The sequence below is a fragment of the Pelophylax lessonae genome (assembly GCF_965119305.1).
Source record: "Pelophylax lessonae genome assembly, chromosome: 2".
Taxonomy (NCBI): Eukaryota; Metazoa; Chordata; class Amphibia; order Anura; family Ranidae; genus Pelophylax; species Pelophylax lessonae.
In genome coordinates, this window is record NC_138769.1 from 423,213,201 (window position 1) to 423,236,945 (window position 23,745).

The 23,745-nt window shown below is 36.4% G+C and overlaps 1 protein-coding gene across 8 annotated transcripts in view; it reads right to left on the bottom strand.

The window, feature by feature from the left end:
• Window positions 1-13,067: 13,067 nt before the first annotated feature.
• Window positions 13,068-23,745, bottom strand: part of MSI2 (musashi RNA binding protein 2) — a 945,687-nt gene continuing 935,009 nt past the window's right edge. For all 8 annotated transcript variants that reach the window (XM_082244675.1, XM_082244672.1, XM_082244671.1 and 5 more), the window contains one exon: window positions 13,068-13,891. The gene's annotated coding sequence lies outside the window, so the exon portion shown is untranslated. The remainder of the gene's footprint in view (window positions 13,892-23,745) is intronic.

The following is a 23,745-nucleotide window of genomic DNA, read 5'->3' on the forward strand; positions in this document are numbered from 1 at the left end:
GCCATATATTCTTAAGGCCTCTATAGCCAGTAGGTATCAAGAGGTAAATTATACATTTTTATCTCAGTGGTACAGGAACAATATCCCCTGTAGTCCCTACTGTATGCTAGAAATGTAATGAGAATGATGTGTTCCAATCGCCCTTGATGGAAAGTATAGTCTGTCATGCCTGGTTGGAATGCAAGATGTCAGTTGAAAGGAGTGAGAAGTCAAGGAGCCAGGAAGATTTGCTCTACTTGTGTTCTTCTAGTCCTCAGTTATTCAGATTATTCAAAAACTGACCGCTCCTTTGCAATGGGCAACGACTATTAAATATTTAGGGATCAATATTTCACCCAACACTAAGGATTTTAGACATCTTAATTTGTCCCCAGCTCTTCCATGGTGTAAACAGAGGTTGAAAGACTGGTCACATCTCCCTTTATCCCTTATCGGGAGAATGAATTTAATTCAAATGAAAATCCTTCCAATTCTCTTATACAGCTTTAGGCATGCCCCAGAGTCGCTACCGAAATACTTTTTTAAACAATTAGATTCACTTATAGGCTCATTCTTATAGCAACCTGCTAGATTTAGCAGGAAAGTTTTATACAGACCTTGGATGCAAGGGGGCTTGGATTGCCCAGACTTTTATACCTACTATTTGGCAGCCATGCTTACCCACACTCATAACTGGCTTATCTCTGATGACACAAATGCCTCAGTTGTATTAGAAGCTGCGCATTCAGGATCCTATGAGACCCTCCATAATCTCCTCTACAGGAGTCTGAGAGTCTATCACCTGCCCCTTACAGCCGCTATGAGGTCAGTTATTAAGGCCTGGCATGCTGTCATTACTAAACCCAATATAGTGATGGGTAAAAGGTCCCCATCAACTCTGCTTTGGTTCAATCCCATGCTACCAGAATTGTATTCCTTACCAGACCCCGGTCTTTGGGCTGCTAAAGGAATCAGGTACCTTTTAGGTATTTGTGATGGGAGTGCACTATTTACATTTGATAGGTTGAAAGAAAAATGTTACACTTTTTTCACTTACAATGCGTTCTTCTTCCGCATTCCCGCAGCTCCAACACACCTATGCAGATTGGAGCAGGACGATTTTGAGGTTCACCTCTGGGATGATGCTCTCAAAAAAACACTTTCTGTGATCTACAAGTCACTACTTCCCTCCGTTTATGTGGGACTAGATGCCCTGCTAACTGGGTGGCATAGACTAAAGACCGGCTGATCCAATTTAAATTAGTGCCCAGAAATTATTTTACACCCCGACGACTACATCGAATATACTCTAATTCCTCTTCTTGCTGTTGGAGATGCTCTAGTGACCCTGCTGGATTAGCCCATATCTTTTGGGAGTGCCCTCAGATTAGTAGCTACTGGCAGGAAGTGACCCAGTTTATATCTACCCTAACTACTATACAGGTCCCTGTAAAGGTTGGTGTTTGCCTCCTGGGGTTAGTTGACTCTCTGGCTGTTAGTAGGGCGATGCATACTCTCTTGGGTCTCTTATTATTTTATGCCAGGAAGGCGATAGTGCTCAAGTGAAAATCAGACACAGCCCCTTATCTGCCCTTCAGGAAGCGTTCAATCAATAAGGTTGTACCCCTATACAAAGCTACTTATTTGTCCCTGGGTTGCCCTAGGAAATTTGAGAAGGTCTGGCACTTGTGAACAGATTCCGAGTGTACAACAGATGATCAGAAGTCCACAGACTGAATTCATTCCCCCCTAATAAGGTTTAGTTTATGATATGAACAAGTTTATTCCTCTGCAGGGATTCACATTACATTTGTTCTGGCAGGATTCTAAACACGAGTTAATATTCTTCCGATACATTATCCTGATGGTTGAGAGGAAACAGGAATCTCCTTATAATTAATCAACCTTTGAAGTGATTTTATAAGAGAATGACAGAGCGAGGTGTCTGGAAGGTGTGTTGTTTCTTTCCCTCTTTTTTTTTTTTTTGGGTTCCATAATAAGAGGTGTTATTAGTAGTTCTATGTTTTATGTATTAACCGGGGAATGCCCAAAGGCTATGTTTTGTACCTATACTGTACATCTACATTTTTCACAAAAAAAAACTGACTAGACTTCTTCTCTGAAATGTCCCCATTGCACTACTTCTTTATCTCACCCCCTATATATGTAAGGTTAAAAAAAACTTGACTATTTACTTAATGGTGTGAAGGCAAGTATGTCTCCGTTATGAAAGAGCTGCTAACCTCCAATAAATGTGCAATGGTTCACAAGAATTAATGAAATCATGACAATGGAGGACCTAATTTCCTGATTGAAGGAAAGGGAAGAACAATTCATGGTTCTAATAGCTCAAATACAAAACCTCCCCTGAATATAGACCCATCCCACTTCAAAAAACAGTCCCCTAAATATATTTGAGATGGCTCGAAGTTTGGCTATACTGACATACCCCCACGCCCCAATTGGTTGCATTTCCCTAAGCCAAGGGCTTAAACACAGTCCAATTCCACTTTTTATACCCCCGACCTCTGCCCTTTCACTGTCTCTCTTCCTTTATCTACCATCATGACTACACCCCATACCTGGACCTTCTGCTTCCCCACTCCTCATTAATTTAGCATATATAACCCCCCTGCATTCCCCCACTCTACCTGTAAAACATATAAAACCTCAGAACACACACAAAAGGGTTTTGGTATTTATTTTTCTTGGAAAACATGCTAACTATTTGAACTGTTGCATTGGGTACAATCTTTTGCATTTGATTTACTAGACGCAATTAAATTGTGCACTTTGCAAGTGCAGTTGCACTCATTTTCCCCAGAGGTTAGTCAATGTGGTGAAGCTTCACTTTCTAAAGAAAACCCAATCAAATCAAAAATAAAAAGCAGCATTTTCGCTTGCACATAATTGGATGATGGAAATCAGCAGAGCTTCACCCCATTCAACACCCAGGGAAAATTAGTGCAACTGCACTTGCAAAATGCAAGTCTATTTGCTTTTAGTAATCAACCCCTTTGCTATTTAGTTTGTCAGTAAATGCAATTCAGACACATGAGCCCTCTTTGCCCTTGGTTGTTTTTATTATATACATTTTATTGCACCATCACTTTCTGTGAATCCTATAAATAAAATAATTTTAAAAAATTGTATTCTTATTTTATTCTTCTTTTATCTGCATGTAAAAGCACTGATCAACTAATCAGACTTCACTATAACCATAACAATGAAACTAAGGCTTTTTGTAAATTTTTGTGCATTTTTTTAACTGAGGTTACATAAAGTAACAAATGTTTAAAACAAAAAAGGTTTAACCGTACAAAATTCATTAAAAAAAGCTAATGGGTGCAGGTAAGGAATGAGTGAATTAGGGGTAACTATTTTTTAAGTTAAAAATAAATGCCTTTTATTTAAACTTTTTCCACTTGGGGATTTACTGGAGCGGATACTGTGAACTGTTACAATCCTCATTTACACAGGTGTCACTATCACTGGTTCAGCATCACAGAGCAGGGCCTTGGCTGTCCATCTGAATGGACACAGCAGGTAAAGAAGTGGACAGAGGTAGGACACACCCAAGGTATTTAAAATGAAACTGAAGGCAAAACTTTTTTCAATATGGATAGATTAAGGGAGAGTTATAATCCCTGTCAGCTTTTTTTTTTTTGGTATTTGTGCCCCATTGGGGAGATTTCCCTTCATTTCCTGTCCCATAGCCAAAATGGGTATGAGAATAAATACCTCCAAAAAAAGAGGGAATCCTTGGATGTCACCTGAATTAGTGTCCCCATTGGAAGATTTTCCCTCTAATACTGTTCTGGGGATCACCCAAAATTGTGTATTTTCTTTTACTTTCGATAAGAAAGGTAAACAGGTCAGAGAGAGGGTGAATATCCCTAATGGGAGCACAGAGCAGTGAAAACCTGACAGGTGTTCTAATATCTCTTAATTCTATCGAAGTTAAAAAAAAAATGATACTTTAGGGATGCCTTTTGTTAGACTTCAAATAAACTCTTCCAAGGCGTACTTCATACACCTAAGATCTTAAACCTGTTAAATAATAAAAATCAAAACATAACTAATAATGGCAGATTTTGTTTCCATTTTGGCTCACTTTCAAGAGGTTAGTGTATGCTTTCATTTCAAATAACAGTAATAGCAAACACTTTAAACAATTTTACTTCTCAAAGAAAAGACAAAGAACACATTTCAAAACAAATTATTTTATTTATTCTTTTTTTTGTTGTTGTCAGACAAACACATTGAATTCTGGACCACAGTAGAGGATGGAAACCTTTCACAAACTTATTTATTTGAAAATACAAATATAAAATTATACTTTCCACATCTATTATGTGAGAGACCCCCATCCACATTATTTTACAACAAGGCTTCGAGAAGCCATACACAAAGACCTGAAAGATGTGATGCTTGAGAGATATATATAGATACATACATATGTATATATATAAAAAAAAAATAGTCACTACCAAAGTTCTCATCAGTTCATACTAAAGTATAAAAGTAAGGGCTAGGTCTGCCACAGTGCCATTAATAAAGTTAATTTGTGTTAAGATACGTAGAACCACCAGTGATGCTTTGTTTGCCATTCTGAAAACCTAGAAATCTAGTGCTTAAACAATGCATAAGCTTCTAGATTCATCAGCCTTCGTTCATTCCAATAGAGGCACACGTCTTGCACTGGGCGATTTGTGCAGTTTATAGTAAGCATTGGAGACTCTTCTTGTTATTCCCTATCTACCCTGTTATATCGGAAAAAGACAAAAAATGAAAAACAAATCGTATCTCACTTACAGAACAGTACATTCTGATTGTTCAATAATACATGATACATTTGAACGGGCAACTTGGGTGACTTAATCTTTGTAATAAGATTAAATCTTTGTAATAAATCTTTGTCTTAAGTTTCAGTTTATTTTTGGTAAAGTCATTACAGTGTAGAGAAGTATTGCTTAACATACTGAAATCATAGTGTTTGCACAAAAGTTGATAGTCAGATTTCTGAACACTCATGAATAGCTTCTGTAAAACAGAACTGCATGTACAGAATATCTTGGTAAAGTAAAATTACATTGGCGCAATCACAGATTCATTAAGTTCCTTAGAAAATCATTTTACATAAGTAACAGACATGGTAGAATTACCTTCAAAGGAATACCATACAAGACACATATTTTTCAAGTTAAATACAAGTTAGTGTTTTTGTAAACAGTTGTACATCACACAAACAATGGATGACACATTACCAATGTAATAAATAATATTGCTTAAGTCTTGCTGAAGGTATGGCAAACATTTAAAACATCTGTGTGGCTACATCCCTAGCCCTCATTCACACTTAAGAATAAAAAATGGCATTTTACTCCTGAAAAACAAAAACAATATACAAATTAGTACACCTTTCAGGTCGTCATAACCAACAATTACCCAACAATTGACCTAGTCTAGTACAATGTGCCTCATTCATCGGTTGTAAACTGCTGTACAATGAAACAAAATGACAGTGACAGAGCCATGCTACCTTAAAGTCCAAGCTACAAGTTCAACTTTAGGTGAACAAAATGGAACCTAGGGGAAAAAAAAGGATAGGTCAAGCTTCATTTTAACCAAGGGGATCGTGCTCATGAATTTGCTGTTTTTTGCACTGAGAAGTTGATCTGTATAAAATAACCTTTAGAATATGGTGTACTTGTCTTCTATTATGGAAGGAGTAGCTATTTTGAACTGCATGAAATTTTGTCCTGCGTAATCTTGTATTTATATTTTAAATTAGTTTTTTATTTATACTAGTGTTTGTGCAATTATGTTTTAAAACAGATACAAGCTATTTGTCTCTATTATTTTTTTATTTATATTTTAGGTTTAGTTAACAAGCTTTTTGTTTCTTTGTACCATTCTTTTACATTCCATGTAACAGACTCTTAGTGCTAAATAGTTTATTTTTTTGTGTTTATAGTACTAGGGTCTCATGAAGTGCTTTAGTTCAACATTAGGAAGGCATTGGAAATACCAAATCCATAGTGTCTTAAGTCAATAATAAAAAAAACAAAACAAAACAAAATAGAATAAAACAGACAATACTCACAAAAAAGGTCATTGAAGGCCTAGCGATTCTAACAGGGTTTTACCTCAGCGTAATATAAAGGCGCTTCACTCATATTTCAAGGTAACAGTGCACTTAAAGTCCAGTATTGCTTGTACATTACTCGTTCCACTATACAAAGGCACTGATTAGCATTGTTGTGCCAATCTTTTTCAAGAACTGGTTTCATGGATGTCTAAAACTAACATTGCCATTGGTAGTAAAACATGACATTAAATGATTTCAGTAGTAGTCAGTAGTTTCAGTCATTACTTGCTATAAAAACGTAGGCAACAGAAAGTCAGCTACAGGTTGCAAACAAGGGTTCTACTCATCTATGACACTATTGACAACATAAAAGCTGACAGGTACACCAGTCAGCTTTTACATTAAAGAGCTACAAGTTGTAGCCACGTATATAAAATCTTTGTCAGGCTTGCCAACCAACAAATTATAATTATTTGGCTTACCCACAGTTTAATTTGCCATCACAGTTTTTTGTAAGTAAAGCTGAATAAATGCTCTTGGTTATAAGCAACATTTCAAAAGGTACATGAGAAAAAAAAAATTAAGAATAGGTAGTAGAACTCAGTTTGGACTGACCAGCTATGGTTACAGTTTTAATAACAAAATTATTATTATGGAATATGGTATCAAATCTATGGAAATTTTAAAATATTTCAGAATTGCACGTACATTTTCACAAATCACTTGATCCTAACAAATATCCTAGTATCATTCCTACAGTTGCTACAGTATTTACCAAAAACAGTATGCATTTACCTAACCTGTGAAATTAGGCATTATTCAATACTCATCTGGCTTTCCCAGTCGTGTGTTATGAAGGTTTTGCCCTTCATGTTGATGAGTATTTCAAGCACAGTTACAAGCTCCCTATTACCCACATGCACACATTCCCTATTATTTCATTAAAATATAAAGTTATGTAGCTGTTATCTGCCAATTAATTATCTAAAATGTTTTACTTCTGAGGCCCCTTTTATAATTTTATTGTAGATCCAGTCTACTTTTTAAACTATTTTACAGAGCTTCCACACAATTTATACCTTCCTTCCTTACAAAAATGTTTCACTAATTGGTGCTTTATTATATTCTAAATGTATGGCTGATTTACTTTACTGCTGTAATCTTAACATGGAATAATTCAAAATAAAAGAGAAAAAAACACCCCCCACCTATCCACCCTGCCCTCATGTAATAGAAAAATATATTTAAAAATTCCAATACTTATACTTGGTTTTCACTGCTGTTAGTAATGTGATCAGCTCAGATTGCCATTTGGCCTCATGACTTCAGATGAAGTGGCTTTGATTATGACCTAAGGAGGATAATTACCAGTCCTGTTTCTGATTCCCTTAAGTTAAGATCACCCAATGCTTACACAGGGGTACTTTATTCTGTAGTACAAGTTAAAGGGCTTGTATTTTTATGATATAACAAGAGGACAGAGGAATAAGAAGGACAATGTCCTAAACTAAGCTTGCTCATCGGCCTAAATGGCTGAAGGTCCATAAAACTGCCTCCTTTTACAGTTTGATATTATTTAGAAAGGATCTCTGGAATCCCAAAAAACAAGGCACATTATTATGCAAATAGTGACAACAGCTTTTATACTCATATCCTGAATTCACCTGCACATTTTCTTCTCAACCAGTGATGCTGTCATGACCTAGTCTGTCAAATTGGAAGTTATCTGGTGAAGCCAGAGGAAGTTTTGACAGAACTATACAAGCTCTGGTCTGGGTTTGCATATCTTAGCTTAAGTTTTGGGGATCCGGAGTACTATGAAAATAATCTAAGACTGCAAGCAAGCACATGGACAATTCTGCTTAAATAGACCTGAGATCACTTAAAGTGAGGAGAGTCCACAGATTTATCTGAATTAACCATTTGCCGACTGCCTAACGACGATTTACGTCGGCAGTCAGCCCCTCACATGTAAAGCGACGTAGGTCTACATCGCTAGCGTGTGAGGCTCTAGGGAGCGAGCGCGCTCCGCTGGAGGCGCGCCCCTGCTCGCTCAGGGACCCCCCCGCGCGTGTGCCCGGCGGACCCGATGTCCGCCGGGCACTCACGATCGTCCGTTGGAGCAGGAGAAAGGCACGCAGCTAATGTAAACACAGCCGCCTGTCATTCTCCCCTGTGTAGGAATGGAGATCACACGGTTCTACTATGTAGGACCGTTGATCTCTGTTCTTACACCAGTAGCCACATTTAATCACAGTAAGAATCACGCCCCTAGGGACACACTTAACCCCTCCCTCTCAAATAAAGTTAACTCCTTCCCTGCCAGTGTCATTTTTACAATAACAGTGCATATGTATAGCACTGATTACTGTAGTAATGTCACTGGTAACCCCAAAAGTGTAAAAAATGTTAGTCAAGGGTCCGATCTGTCTGCCGCAATGTCGCAGTCCCGCAAAAAAAAAAAATCGCAGATCGCCGCCATTACTCGTTAAAAAAAAAACAACAAAAATGACAAAAATCTTTCCCTTAGTTAGTAAACGCAATAATTTTTGCGCAAACCAATCAAAATACGCTTTTTGCGATTTTTTTTACCAAACACAGGTAGCATAAAACAAATTGGCCTAAAATGTTAAAAAATTTTGATTTTTACATTTTTTGGGGGAATTTCATATAAAAAAATGTGAAAAATATTGTTATTTTTGCAAAATTGACGCTCTTTTTTTGTTTATAGCGCATGATCAAAAAATCGCACAGGTGATCAAATACCACCAAAAGAAAGCTCTATTTGTGGGGAAAAAAGGACATCAAATTCGTTTAGGTACAGTGTCGCATGACTGCGCAATTGTCCGTTAAAGTCACACAGTGCCGAATCGCAAAATAGGCCCTGGTCAGGAAGGGGGTAAAATCTTCCGGGGCTTAAGTGGTTAAGGTAGCCACACACATTAAGGTTTTAGTTGGTAAAATCTTTAAAATGTACAAAGTTTAATATTAATAAAGTTATAAATGGACACAACCTCAGGTGCCAGTTTAAAATGAATTCAGTTAGAATGGCTATATACAGTATTTTGAGACTGCTAAAACTGCATGGATTAACTGTCAGGTAGCTTGGAGGTGATATGTGTAGTGTCTACAATACACTACAATATGTTGCATGCGGTTCCAGGGAGTTCATGGATCGAACTTGAATGTGCAGTGTTTGGCAGCAGTACTGCCTATTGAACATGCCTGTGGTATAATTTTTTTCTGCGACAGCAGCATCTGTACCACCCTCTCTCCCCTGGCCACTATATTAGCTTAAGAGCATGTAAAAATTCAGATCAACTACCTGCCCCCCCCCCCAGTGTAAACAAGACCTTAAAGTCTTAAATATACAAGTGGACCTTGCTTTTTTTGGACTCTTGAGCCAATGACACTCAACTAGATGCAACCTTATGCATTTTTATTGTATGTATCTTAAACTAGACTGCAGAACACATGCCAAAACTTTTTCATTAAGCTAAAAAATACATGAGAAAACATACAAGACCCAAAAGATTTTTTTTGAGACTGCCAAAGTGCATCTTATCTATCTTCATACCTCACGTAATATAACTCAACATTTTTGATCAAATGAAAGACTACTAGAACTTAATCATTTTTTTATTTTTCTCCAACCAGCAGAGAAGGAGAGTTTCTAATGGTACATATTTTACCAACTAACAAGAGTGACAAGTAACAAATGGAGGAAAGGCTGAGGTCATCATCAAACTACTAAAAGACAATATTTAAGTCCATTAATATATTGAACAATATTTAATAACATTCATATATTTATGCATCACAATACAATGATGGTATATGTGTATGTAAGGATGCACTTGGTCACCTTACATAACATCTGTCAAATCTCGGTCACTGATAAAAGCATCTATTGTCCTAGCAGCAAGCAAATAGAATATAAATCAATTGCTGACAGATCTGATGCCGTTAGATATCACAGCTGCTATAAAACTGTTTGTTTCACCCAGAATCATCTATGCTGACATAGCTAGTACTCCTGCACTTATAGTAAATGCATACAGTCAAACAAAAATGGGTTCTATTTGGTGATGCACCACATAATTAAAAGAAGACATTAGACATATATGTGAAACAAAGTCATTCTTCACCCACTAAAGTAAACTTAACATGCTAATAATGTATATGTAATATAAAGACTTTGGAATAATGTGTTGTTTCCTTACTTCCAGCAGGCAAAAATATCAAATAAACTTAAAAATCATAACTAAATTATGTTTAAAAATTCAAAATACACAATGTTAATTCAGATGCTCTTTTAGTATCCCTTTGCACTTCGTTTTGAATGTGCATTCAGAGGGACATTGTTATGTGGAAGAAGGTTTAGAACGTGTAATAATAAAAAAAGCATTCGCAACTGATAGCTGATAATGCGATTGTCTTCTGAAGTGACTTCCAGTTAAATAAACAGCAGTCTTGGCATAAGAACCAGACATGATACTTATGCTACCATGAGAGTTAGTATTGCTTAAAACATTCACTGGTCAGCTGGTGATCAGAAGTAATAAATATGAGTTCTACTAAAAAATCTGATTGAGTATTATTAAGTATAACTGCTAAAATAAAAGTGAAGTTGTGCTACAGTAAAAAAATTATTTTATTGTAATGGTTCCTAAATAACATTCTAACTGCAGTTTTTTAGATGCCTTCAACAAGAAAATGATCAACAACTGATGCTGGTGTAGCAATCTAATGAGAAAACACAATTATATAATTGTGTTCTGGAGGCACGACCCTTTGCCCTTGAGTAAAATAAAGAGACAATTAAACTTTGTGCTAGAGAGTATACAAAACCATGAAAGCACTAGATGAGCAGGGAACTAGAGCAAACCTTGATCTAGGCAGCCACATTGAAACATTTAGCAGGTTCCACATTTCATCTATGGGGCAATGGGAGTCTTATATAGCAACATGTAAAACATATTCACACAGATTTATCTATTTCATCTGAGCATTCTTAAAAAAATATTTGTTTTATCTTAGTAAAATCATTTTATATACCATGCCTCCCTCTTTAAAAAATAAATTAAAAAATCCAGTTTTGCATATATAGCATTAGCATTTAAGGTAGTATGGCATTCCCCTTTTAAAATCAAGGGAGGGTAGGGAGATCTGCAAAATGCCTATTAGAGATTGCCAGCATTTTTAGCATTGTGAGACCTTTGGTTAGTTGAAACCACTTCAGATCAATAAAATAACAAATCATATATACTTCATCAAAAAAAGTCTAAAAATCATTCTTAATTTAAAGAAAGTTCTATCCTTACTGGTCCTAAATCCGAAGAACTACATCTAATTGTGTCTGTACTTTTAATTTCTACACATCTACCAATATTTACCACAAGAAAAGAGAAATGAATTTAGTATGTTAGCAACAGGAAAGCACAATTACACAACAGCCACTATTTACACTGCTAAGATACAGGTAAGGACAAAAGAATATTCTATGAGGTGACTGGGAATGGAAAGAAAATATTTATATATATGTAAATATATATATATATATATATAATATATGGAAGTACAGTACATTATCAACATTAACAAAATATTTGCTTTTAAAAAATCCCCTGACTATAAAGATTAAACTTTGGGGAAACACGGTTACTTTTTATATTTTTTTTAAACTTTTTTTTTAATTACATATAGCTGTTTGGTTTGATTTATTTAAAGTAATTTAATTTCAATGTTAAAAAAAAAAAATAGAATTTTATTTGAACAAAACAAAAAGTGACTTTCCACATTCACACAAGGACAATAAAGGAAGATTTAAAAAAAATTGTTTCTTTTAAGTCAGTATGATCGTTTACTATTTAGTAATATCTATGGTATCACTACTTGTTACTAATATTTATAAAAAATAGGAGTGCAGCAGCTTTTGTCTCAGAAATGTAGCATTCAGTGTCTTGTACTGGCTGTATGAAAAGAAAAGTACCAATTTTATACATGTAACAGTTAATAAAATTATAAAAACTTGGTGTGCGTGTGATGTGTGTGTGTGTGTATATATATATATATATATATATATATATATGCACACACACACACACATACGCACACAACAGTAAGGTGTTAATGCCATATACACCAAGTCATACTTCTAGTTGCTGTTGTAGGAATTTTAATTGATAATAAAAAATTAAATTAAAATATCCTTCATAAGTTTCCCCAGAGAGGATCAAATATAAAACAGCCAAAAAAAAGCTTGTGCAAATAGGAAATTGTCAGTTTTCCCTCCCAGTCACAGTGCAATGATGTTCCATACCCTTGTTATTATTATTTCTACAATAAATTATTTATTTTATCTTCTCTATTGTGATAGTTAGAGCACTGAGGTATTAAAACAAATGGTTTGCATCGCTAATTAGTGAAAAAAAAAATATTATATTTATAGGGTGAATGATGTCTTTCCTGTATGGCATATGTCAGTAACTGGGGACAACAAAGCAGAAGAAAAAGAATACAGATATACAGAGCAGCTGAAATGACTGGACAATTATTTGACCTATTTTAAATATAGAGGAAAAAAAACATGATGCATTTCAGTCTTAAAATACTTTAAATATTAAACTGTAGCTTAGTTTTCATTTTGGGTATTTTTGTCTTTATCCTCAAATTAACAAAAATAGAACTAGACTTTTAAGCTGTGCACATAGTTTAAATAGGTAATATGCTGGTATGACACTAGTACAGTTATCAGGTCTAAACAACTACACAACAAATTTAACAGTGTTAATCTAAGTAACAGGGCACATCGTGGCAACTCCTTTGGGGTTTAATTTTAACAACGCTGTTATCGACCCCATCATTATTTAGAGACTGCCTGCCCTTCAAAAGAAAAAAAAATTTATATATATATATATATATATATATACACAGACACACACACACACATATATATATATATATATATTTTTTTTTTTTCTTTTTTTTACTCTTTTCTAAGAATTTACATGTAGGTATGGAAGGTTATTTACAGCACTTCTGTTTGCATTAAGAATGAATTTCATAAAACCTTAGAATATCACCTCTTTCAACAAGGAAAAAAAAGCATTTATATAAAAACCGAGGACTCAAAAATGTCGTTGTCCTTAAGTTATTGCCGAAAATAGATATAATCAGTTTAACAAAGGGAGACATCACAAAAATTCTACATAATCACCTTAGTCAGCTGCACTTTTACAGTATGTACATCATGAAATTGACTTCAGTACCAAATAAAAACCTACTGCAACATTCATCATGTGCTAAAATCCAACCTTATATCACTGTTCGCAAAATGCTGTTTGCCAATATTGTTTTCTTCTTACTGGCAGGTACCAAAGTTTTCAACTTATTCATAAGTTCAATCTCTTTTGAGCCATAATAATAATAAAAGTAAAGTCTAATAAATTCAACAATTAATTACCTGTACTATGGTTAGCTTCAACTAAACACAAATAGAAAGAAACATATTAAGGGTGAACTAAAATGTGCCCCACAATCCCAATGCAAAAAAAAAAGACAAAGCAAAAATAAAAGCAATACAGGTCTGCACATAATTTTCTTGTAAAGAAAAAAAAGCTGTAGATTTTATAGCACAGCAGGTTCATGAGATGAAGAGATTGAAATAGTTGCAGTCCCCAGAGTGCCATCTCTCCAGTTGTGTTTCTGTGTATACATCTTGTACTAGTGAAAATGTAGTACTCAAGGCCTGATGACATCATCCCAACATGGGACCATTCAGAAACTTCGCCCGGTCTTGCCTGGGCATCCAGATAAATTCTACAGTAGGAAAAACATAAGTGAAATCAACAGACATATGCAGACTACCAAAATAAATATATTTACAAATTGTTATTACAGGTACATATTGACAATTATGTTCAAACAAGGCAAACATCAATTCTTTTGACAACCCCCACTGTACACCCATATATATTCCCCTAGCTTCCATTCAACAAAAGCATACCTGGAACTTCTTAAAGCGGAGTTCCACCCTAATTTGCATCTAAATATAAATGTCCTGCTCATCACTCTGCCATTCCCTTTTGGATAGTGTCTTTTTTTTTTTTAAATATAAAGTACCTTTTTTTTAACCTTTTCTTCTAAGAAAGATGCACTTTCGTCCAAACCCGGCCGTGGCGCAGTAGGTAATATCCTCTTGCAATGGCTCCTGGGATTATGCAATGCTAGGCTAGGCTACGGCCGTGAAAAAGTGCCACTGCACATGCGTGGGATCGGGAGGTGCTTGCTGGGTAGCCAGCCGCACCTTATCCCAGAAGAGACTCCTAGTGGGCTTCAAATGCCCACACTCATGATGGACACTTGCTGGAACAGGAGGGTACAGTGAGTACCAATACTTTTAATAACACAGAAAACGTTGTCAGATGTGGCATATGCCGTTTTCTAATACATAATTGGCGACCATCACGGGGGTGATTTAAAAAAAAAATGCTGGAACTGGCTGGAACTCTGCTTTAAGTTACTTTATGCCTAACCTTATGGGTCAGCTCACAGAAGACTCCCTCACTTTGATTCAATTTAACAAAGTAGAATTTTATTTTGCACTCTGCTGATCCAGACTAAATGGCCTAATGACAGTCATACCCAACCCATTTTTTTTTTCAAACCAGAGCATGTTTTGTAATTTGTGGGTTGTGTAGGGATTTATTCCAGTGAAATTACAAGAAATTCAAAGGTAATGCACAAGCAAAGATCTAAGTCTAAAGTGATTGTAAAGTCTAATTTTTTTAAAATAATAAACATGTGATATTTACCTGCCCTGTGCAGTGGTTTTGCACAGAGCAGCCCAGATTCTTCTTTTCTCGGGTCCCTCCTGACCAGTGTCCCCACAGCAGGCAACTTTCTATAGGGGCACCCGAGCCTAGCCACAGCTCCGTGAGTCCCTTCAGACACTGAGACACAGATTGACCCCGCTCCCTCGCTCTCCTGATTGACTAACTTTGATTGACAGCAGCAAGAGCCAATGGTGTCGCTGCTGTGTCTCAGCCAAGCAGGAGGGAGAGTCTTGGATGGCCGAGGCACTCGCGTACATCGGTGGATAGAGATGGGGATCAGGTAAGTTTTAAGGGGAGCTGAGGGGGTCTGCTGCACACAGAAGGTTTTTAATCTTAACGCATAGAATGCATTAAGATAAAAAAAAAATTGCCTTTACAATCACTTTAAGAAATGTTGATGTTGTTTAGGAATCATTTAATTTTTACAGACAAAAAGAAACATGTGTATCATATATTTTTGTCAAAAACATCAAGATGGAAAACTGCAGGCAATCCAAAAGATTTATACAAATGTGTTCAATGGTTGGTCTCCATTATTGTGTGCTACAAAAGCTGAGTTGGTCATCTGTCTCTGGTCTTCTATGCAGGTTGGCATCTAATCTTAACAGGATAGAACATTCAAACAAGACTGTCCAAAACCATGACTGAAATACTGAAAACAAAATCAACTAGGTAGGCAAGAAGACACCATGATATGTGGGATGATTGTGTTTACGGTGACATGACATAAATGCAGTGCTTATCCAGAGGGTGAATTTTATATTAAACTATGCCACAGCTTATCCTCAAAGATGTTTTTAGAGATCTACTCAGGAAAATTAAAAAAAAAAAATCCAAAATAAAAAATAACATTCACAGTACAATTTTAATAGAGCTAATTAAAAATCTATATTTTTTTTAATTACCTAACTACCATATGGTCCATCAAGTTGGATTAAGTAATTATACACTTCACACTTTATCTTGCTTGAAGGAAGAAAAAGTAATTTGTTAACCTAAAACATACATCTGAGAAAGGCTATTTAAGCAAATGAAATGTCCACATAAAGTTATGTCACAATCCAAAAAAGCAGGCTAAAGCTAGTGAGGGAGGATTGCACAAGAAGGCCTAGCTATAAATTAGTGAAATGTATTAAAAAGATGAAATTAGCTAATGATTAATAAATTGCTCATAATAATCACAATTTAGAAATATGTATTTCTACAAAAATATTTCCAGAGACCAAACTTCCAAGGTGCAAGCATGTTGTAGACAATGTCAGATTTAGTAGTAGGCATGGGTGAACTGAAGTCAGGGCAGCATTAAACTACAATATTTATTATTGTTTATGCATTTCTCTTATGTTTTTTCTTATCTTGCTGTCCTTGAGAAAGAAAAATCCCAGCTCTTCAGTGAAATATACGATTCCTGGGCTATAAAGAGGAGTTGTAATATGCAGGATTTTACTCACGGTTTAGACACTTGACCATCGGACTACATGATCCAAACACAGGGGAATTATTTACAGAGTAGACACCAAGCTGCTTTAAAGTGTTTGTTACCCTAAAAAAGCAGTGCTTGTGCTGTCTAACCTGCCCCTCTGGAAACTGTAAAAAACCTGTCTGATCCTGCCACTTCCTGTGTCCCTCTTTCTGTGCTGACCATGACTGATCATGGCTAATGAGCCCTGACCACCGTGGTTAGCCCGCCTGCCTCCGTTATCCATAGCTCTCCTCTCTCCTTGCCTGTCCGCTGTGTGTGTATGTGTCTCTTTATCTCCACCCCCACCGCCCCCTGCTGCTGATAATAAACCAGTCAAATGTCACTCTTCTAAACAAACGCAGTGCAGCGCAATATATAAAAGTATATTTTCTTTAAAACGGTTATGAACCATCATGAAGACCAATAAATGTAAAGCCCAAAAGTCCCTTGAACAGGTACAGTTCCATACAATCAGAAAAACTAGAAAGATCCACTTCAGGTGATAATCTATTCACCCACGGGACAAATATTGCGCTCACCTCACTACAATGACCGCTGTATTACCAGCAGGTAATAAACGCTTTGCCCCGATGAAGGGATACAGAGTAAGTGTGGCGATGCTGAACTCTGGAACCCCAGCTCAATCCCAGCCTCTTTGCATAGGAATTCCCTGTGTATCAGCGAGATATTGTGAGAGGCACCAGAGATTCCTGGTGGTCGACCCAATCCATATACACAAATAAACAAAAGCATCTAAGTGCTCACTGTTGTTAAAAACTAAAATGTTTATTACAATATGAACCCACACAGCCATACTCTTGGATAACAGCGAATCAATACAATACAGCGCCGATCTTCTGTTAGCAGAACGGGATAGCAGCGGGTGACGTCATCTACTGTGGCTCCTCCTCCCGTACACGTTTTGTCCTACGGGATTCGTCAGCCATATCCTCACCCCCTCACTACTGTACATTACAGGCAACCATGGAAACCGCGCACATCATTATAGCGGGTTCCCACAAGAGCCACGAGTACCATTACAACTAAAGGAGACCTCTAGTGGCCAAATAGAAAAATATCTAAGGACACCCGAGGCAACAATGCCTTATAATGGTGACCTCAAGGCATATACCCAAATGTAACTGCCAACCCCCCTCCGCTAAGCTCCTATCCTGCATTGTATAACTGCTTTTAAGAAACTATACCTCTAAATACCTTTTTGAGAAGTGTCTTTAGGTCTGTCACGTGACTCCTGGCCACTCTGATAACACAATCCAGGGCTACAGCAGGAGGAGTCGAGTGGCCAGGACACTGAGACAGCACCGCTCAAGCATTGGAAAGGAACTGCTTCACATATCCCTGCTCACGGACAGCTTGAGCAGAGGATCAATGATACACAGCACAGATCCCTAGTGTCTGGCAGACACCATCCTTCTCAGACCGCCCTGAGAAGAAGTCAGGTGACAAAACCGGTAGGGCGTGGCTTACAGGACACTGAGACAGCACCACTCAAGCATTGGAAAGGAACTGCTTCACATATCCCTGCTCACAGACGGTGATCCCTAGTGTCTGGCAGATACCATCCTTGTGAGTGTTATGAAACTTATCTTTTACAAATAAAATAGTCTTATTATGCAGTATAACACTAGGTGTGGCATCCCTCTTTATCCCTCTATGTGATTCCACTAATTTAAACCTGACTTGTGGTGATCAAGGAGAGAGAGGGTCAAGGATTAATTAAAGTGTGAACAAAGCTTGATTGCTGGTTTATAATTTTACCAGCAATATATCTGGTGAGTTTACCCAGGCACTAATTACTCTGGTGGAAGGATCCTCACTGACATATCACAAGCACCTTGGAATTTATTTATTTTTCAGAACTATTGGCACTTTTCTGCATGGGATGATTATAATAATGAACTTTATTCAATGGACTTTATTTTTAATTGTTTGATATGAGATTATTAAGTTTGAGAAATATTTTTTAGTATTTTACTAATGCTCGCATTTTTTCTTTTTTGCACTTGCACTTTATGCACACAAAAGATATTTTTGTGATATAATTATTTTTTGCTGATTGGTAATTTTTTGGGTTTATGAATATTATTTTTTTTAAGTGTACACCATTGCACTGAAGCACCAGCACCTTAAGTTTGCACCCATACATACCAAGCAATTGGTTTCAGGTGCTTATTAGCATATATGTTTGCACTTAAGCACTAGCACCTATAATTGGCATACATTTGCTTTAGCATTTGTGTCTTATATTAATTTCACCACCATCCCATATTTATTCACCACCACCATTTATATATATAAAAAACAATTTTTTCTCGTCATACATTTTTTTCACAGATAGCGCGCCTAAAATAGAATAGAAAATAATAGAATTAAAAAAACAATAGACTAGAACAGAATAGAACCATTTACCAAAATTCCAATAGAATCAAATCAAATTTGAATGGAATAGAAAAGAACAGATTAGAATAGAAAATAAAATAAGAGAATAGTATGGAAAAAACACAACAGAGTAGAATAGAATAGAACGAATAGAACCAACTTCCGAAATTTGATATTTAAATAGAATAAATTTGAATTGGAATAGAATAGAAAATAATAGAATAGAATAAAAAAATAGAAAAATAAAAATTTAAAAATAGAATAGAAAGAATATAACCATTTTCCAAAATCCAAATATAATCAATTCAAATTTAAACAGAATAGAAAAGAATAGATTAGAATATGAAGATGGTTCAATTCTTCCTTTTCTATTCTATTCTGTTGTTTTTTCTCCACTATTCTGTTATTTTCTGTTCTAATCTATTCTTTTTCTTTCTATTCAAATTCAAATTGATTCTATTGGGAAATGGTTATATTCTTTCTTTTCCATTCTATTTTTTTTATTCTATTCTGTTCTTTTATTTTCTATTCGATTTTGCTGTTTTTCTCTACTATATTCTACTCTTTTATTTTCGGTTATAGTCTTTTTCATTCTATTATATTTTTTTCTATTCTATTTCTTTATCTTCTTTTCTATTTTATTGCCTTTGGAAATTGGAAAACAAATCAAAAACTCTTCTAATATGAAAACGTTTCGAATTTGAAAACTTTTTGAATTTGAATGTGAAAACTTTTCAAATTCGAAAACTATTCAAAATTAATTTGAAAACTTTTAAAATTTGAATTCAGAAAAATTTAATTGATTTGAATACGAAAAACGAAACAAATTCCAAAAACAAATTTAACAAATTTAACGAAACAAATTTATGCAAATGACGAATGGAAACATATTTTTTGTTCTGCACGTGTCTAATATAACAACTTGTAATACTAAATAAACGTTATCACAGATTTACAAATGCATTCAAATAGGCCACATCCTACAACAGGTCTACTCTCACAGTTTCTATGCTGTGATTGGGTTTTTCCTTTATTCACATGAAAGCTCTGCTAGGTCTCTTTCACTGGCTGGATTGCAATTTCTTCTGCCCTCCGAAGCAGACTTCCAGGTATTTAGGAGGTGATTCTGTCACCTCCTGAGTGGGGTGTTTTATTCTCCCGGCTGAGCAGGGATTTTATATTGTAACACTGCACCAAGTGTTTGGCTCACAGTTGTGGTGTAATCCCTATAACTTCCACTTAGATAAGTCCGACATTTGGTGCTACCTGTCAAACTGGGCCTGCCAAGTATCTTGACCGTGACATGTGTACAATCCCCTATGGCTGCCATGTCCACGTGGCTGTTTTTATTGCCCATGTGAAAGGGCCCTTACAGTGTTTCTTTTAAATCAATGAAATACGAAATGTTTGTTAAGATACCAGAGTATTGATAATGAAGGATGGTCTCTTCCATAATCTGATGCTCTAGTATTAAAATAAATGTCTGTGATGTCTTAATTTATGTGCCTTTAAAGATTCAGAATAAAGAACTTTTCTCCCAAATGTAAACCTATATAACGTGATTTATTGAGGAGCCTCTGCATGGGATATGTATTTTTCCCTATAGCTAGATTTGCCTCATAGTGAATGTGTAAAAATCCAATAGACATTGCCATTAACTCACTAAGGGACAGATATATTGTGTATGAACCCTACAATTACCTTCATCTCATTTTTGGGGCAGATGTGAGAGTCTAGAACTAACCAGTTATGGAGGCACCATTTTATCTTTCAAATCAACCTAATTCAGTTAGATCTTGAACCTTGTGGACTTGCTAGTCTGGAGTCTGAATATCTGCTACAGCCAGATTTAGAAAACAGACATACAGTATCTCACAAAAGTGAGTACAGCCCTCAAAATTTTGTAAATATTTTATTATATCTTTTCATGTGACAACACTGAAGAAATGACACTTTGCTTCAATGTAAAGTAGTGGGTGGTGAGTGTACAGCTTGTATAACAGTGTAAATTTTCTGTCCCCTGAAAATAACAACACCCAGCCATGTCTAAACTTCTGGCAGCAAAAGTGAATACACCCTTAAGTGAAAATGTCCAAATTGGGCCCAAGGTGTCAATATTTTGTGTAGCCACTATTATTTTCCAGTACTGCCTTCACCCTCTTGGGCATAGAGTTCATCAGAGCTTCACAGGTTGCCACTGGAGTCCACTCCTCCATGATGACATTATGGAGCTGGTGGATGTTAGAGACTTTGCGCTCCTCCACCTTCTGTTTGAGAATGCCCCACGGATGCTCAATATGGTTTAGGTCTGGAGACATGCTTGGTCAGTCCATCACCTTTACCCTCAGCTTAGAGGTGTGTTCTTGTATTGTTATCATGTTGGAATACTGCCCTGAGGGCATCATGCTCTGCTTCACTATGTCACGGTACATGTTGGCATTCATGGTTCCCTTAATGAACTGTAGCTCCCCAGTACCAGCAGCACTCATGCAGTCCCAGACCGTGACACTCCCACCAACATGCTTGACTGTAGGCAAGACCCACTTGTCTTTGTAATACTCACCTGGCTGCCGCCACACACACTTTACACCATCTGAACCAAAAAAGTTTATCTTGATGCCTTCAGACCACAGGACATGGTTCCAGTAATCCATGTCCTTAGTTTGCTTGCCTTCAGCAAACTGTTTGTGGGCTTTCTTGTACATCATCTTTAGAAGAGGCTTCCTTCTAGGACGACAGCCAATTTGATGCAGTGTACTGACAGACTGACCCCCCCCCACTCCTTTAACCTCTGCAGCAATGCTGGAAGCATGCTGGAAGCACTCATATGTCTATTTCCCAAAGACAACCTCTGGATATGGCGCTGAGTACGTGCACTCAACTTCTTTGGTCGACCATGGTGAGGCCTGTTCTGAGTGGAACCTGTCCTGTAAACCGCTGTATGGTCTTGGCCACTGTGCTGCAGCTCAGTTTTAGCATCTTGACAATCTTCTTATAGCCTAGTCCATCTTTATGTAGAGCAACAATTCTTTTTTTTCAGATCCACAGAGAGTTCTTTGCCATGAGGTGCCATGGCGAACCTCCATTGACCAGTATAAGAGAGTGAGAGCGATAACACCAAATTTAACACACCTACTCCCCAATTACACCTGAGACCTTGTAACACCAACGAGTCACGTGATACCGGGGGGGGGGGGTGGAAATGGCTAATTGGGCCCAATTTGGACATTTTTACTTAGGAATGTACTCACTTTTGTTGCCAGCGGTTTAGACATTAATGGCTGTATGTTGAGTTATTTTGAAGGGACAGCAAATTTACACTGCTATACAAGCTGTACACTCACTACTTTACAATGTAGCAAAGTGTAATTTCTTCAGGGTTGTCACATGAAAAGATATAATAAAATATTTACAAAAATAAGAGGGGTGTATTCACTTTTGTGAGATACTGTATGTACATATGATATATAAAATGATTTTTTTTCCAGTTAGAGAGAAAAAAACAACTATAAACAAAGTTTTCGCCTCACTGTTATAGCTTGTCTGGATTAGGCAAGTACAGTGATATACAACTGACACTGCAGCTTTTTGAAAGTTTGGAGAAACAGGGCTGAGCATGACCAGAGCTGGTCATTAGTAAAGCCTTGTACACACAGGCTGAAAATCATCCATGTGTATTGGTTGGTTCAGCAGGAACCGGCTTACTTTCGGCCAGTGTGTACAGCTGTCTGTTCTGTAGAAGTCAGTCCTACGACCAGCTTCTATAGAATGAGCATGCGGGAAAACCAGCATCCGATCAGCACCCATCCAGTGTGTTCTGGTGGGGTGGGGGGCAGTCCCCCTGTCAGAATACAATAGCACAGTGGGGGAGATTGCTGCATGAACATTGCTTGTGCTGGTATGCCGGTCTCGTTTTTTTTTCTTTTTTTTCATTCAACCTGTGTACTTAGCTTGAGTACAGCTACACAGGTCACTGTTCTTATCAAATTATAAGGGTACATTATGGTTATTTAAATATTTACCAAAGAAACCATATTTGTCATATTCCCTGCCCACTGACTTGGTAAATCAGAAAACAAGCTCAGCTGTTCTAGCTTCTTTTACATATCTATAATAAACAATAATGTCCGCGCTATGGAGAAAGAATTTTAGAAATGGCTGCTGCCTACCCCTAAAATATAGACTGTGAAGTCAATATTAAAAAAGTATAAAATAGTGAGGTAATTGGCGCTGCCTAAAAAATGTGTAGAAGATTAGGGTAAAAACCAATAGCTTATGTACAGAAAAACATTTCATATATATAAATTAATATAAATATAAAGTGCAATATGCAAAACAGTGTATCCACAAAAAAAAAAAAAAATATATATATATATATATATATATATATATATATATATATATATGTATTCTATAAAAACATAAAGTGCAATACCAGTGCGCACACCACCAAATCTCTATATGTCTACTGCGTATATATATACATACAAAAGTGATAGATTTGGCCAGTAAAATCTGGCCAGTGAGCCCTTGATTATCCAAACAAAATAGTGGCTTGGTCTTACAACTAAATAAAATACTGTGTTGTTATATATTAAAGGAAACTAAGAGCGTGCGATTGGTGTAGTGAAATCCAAAATAAATTATATAAGTGCAATGTGATATATATAATCCAAAAAATATAATTATAAATAAATAATAATAAAGTGCTATTAGTGCAAGTGGTCCAGATGAAAATTATCAATCCTAGGATCCATGTAATTAATATGTAACGGTGCTCAAAAAGCTTAATCGATCAAATAAATAGAAAATGTCCATGTAAAGTCCATAGAAAGGTGAGCTGTGGCAGTAATCAACTGCGTGGGTGATTTTCGTGGTGCTCCAGATATTTTAAGTGCTGGGTGTGGAGACAGTGATCCCCTCTTATTCCCAATCTCTCCCGCACTCACCAGAAGACGTCATTGATGACGAAACGC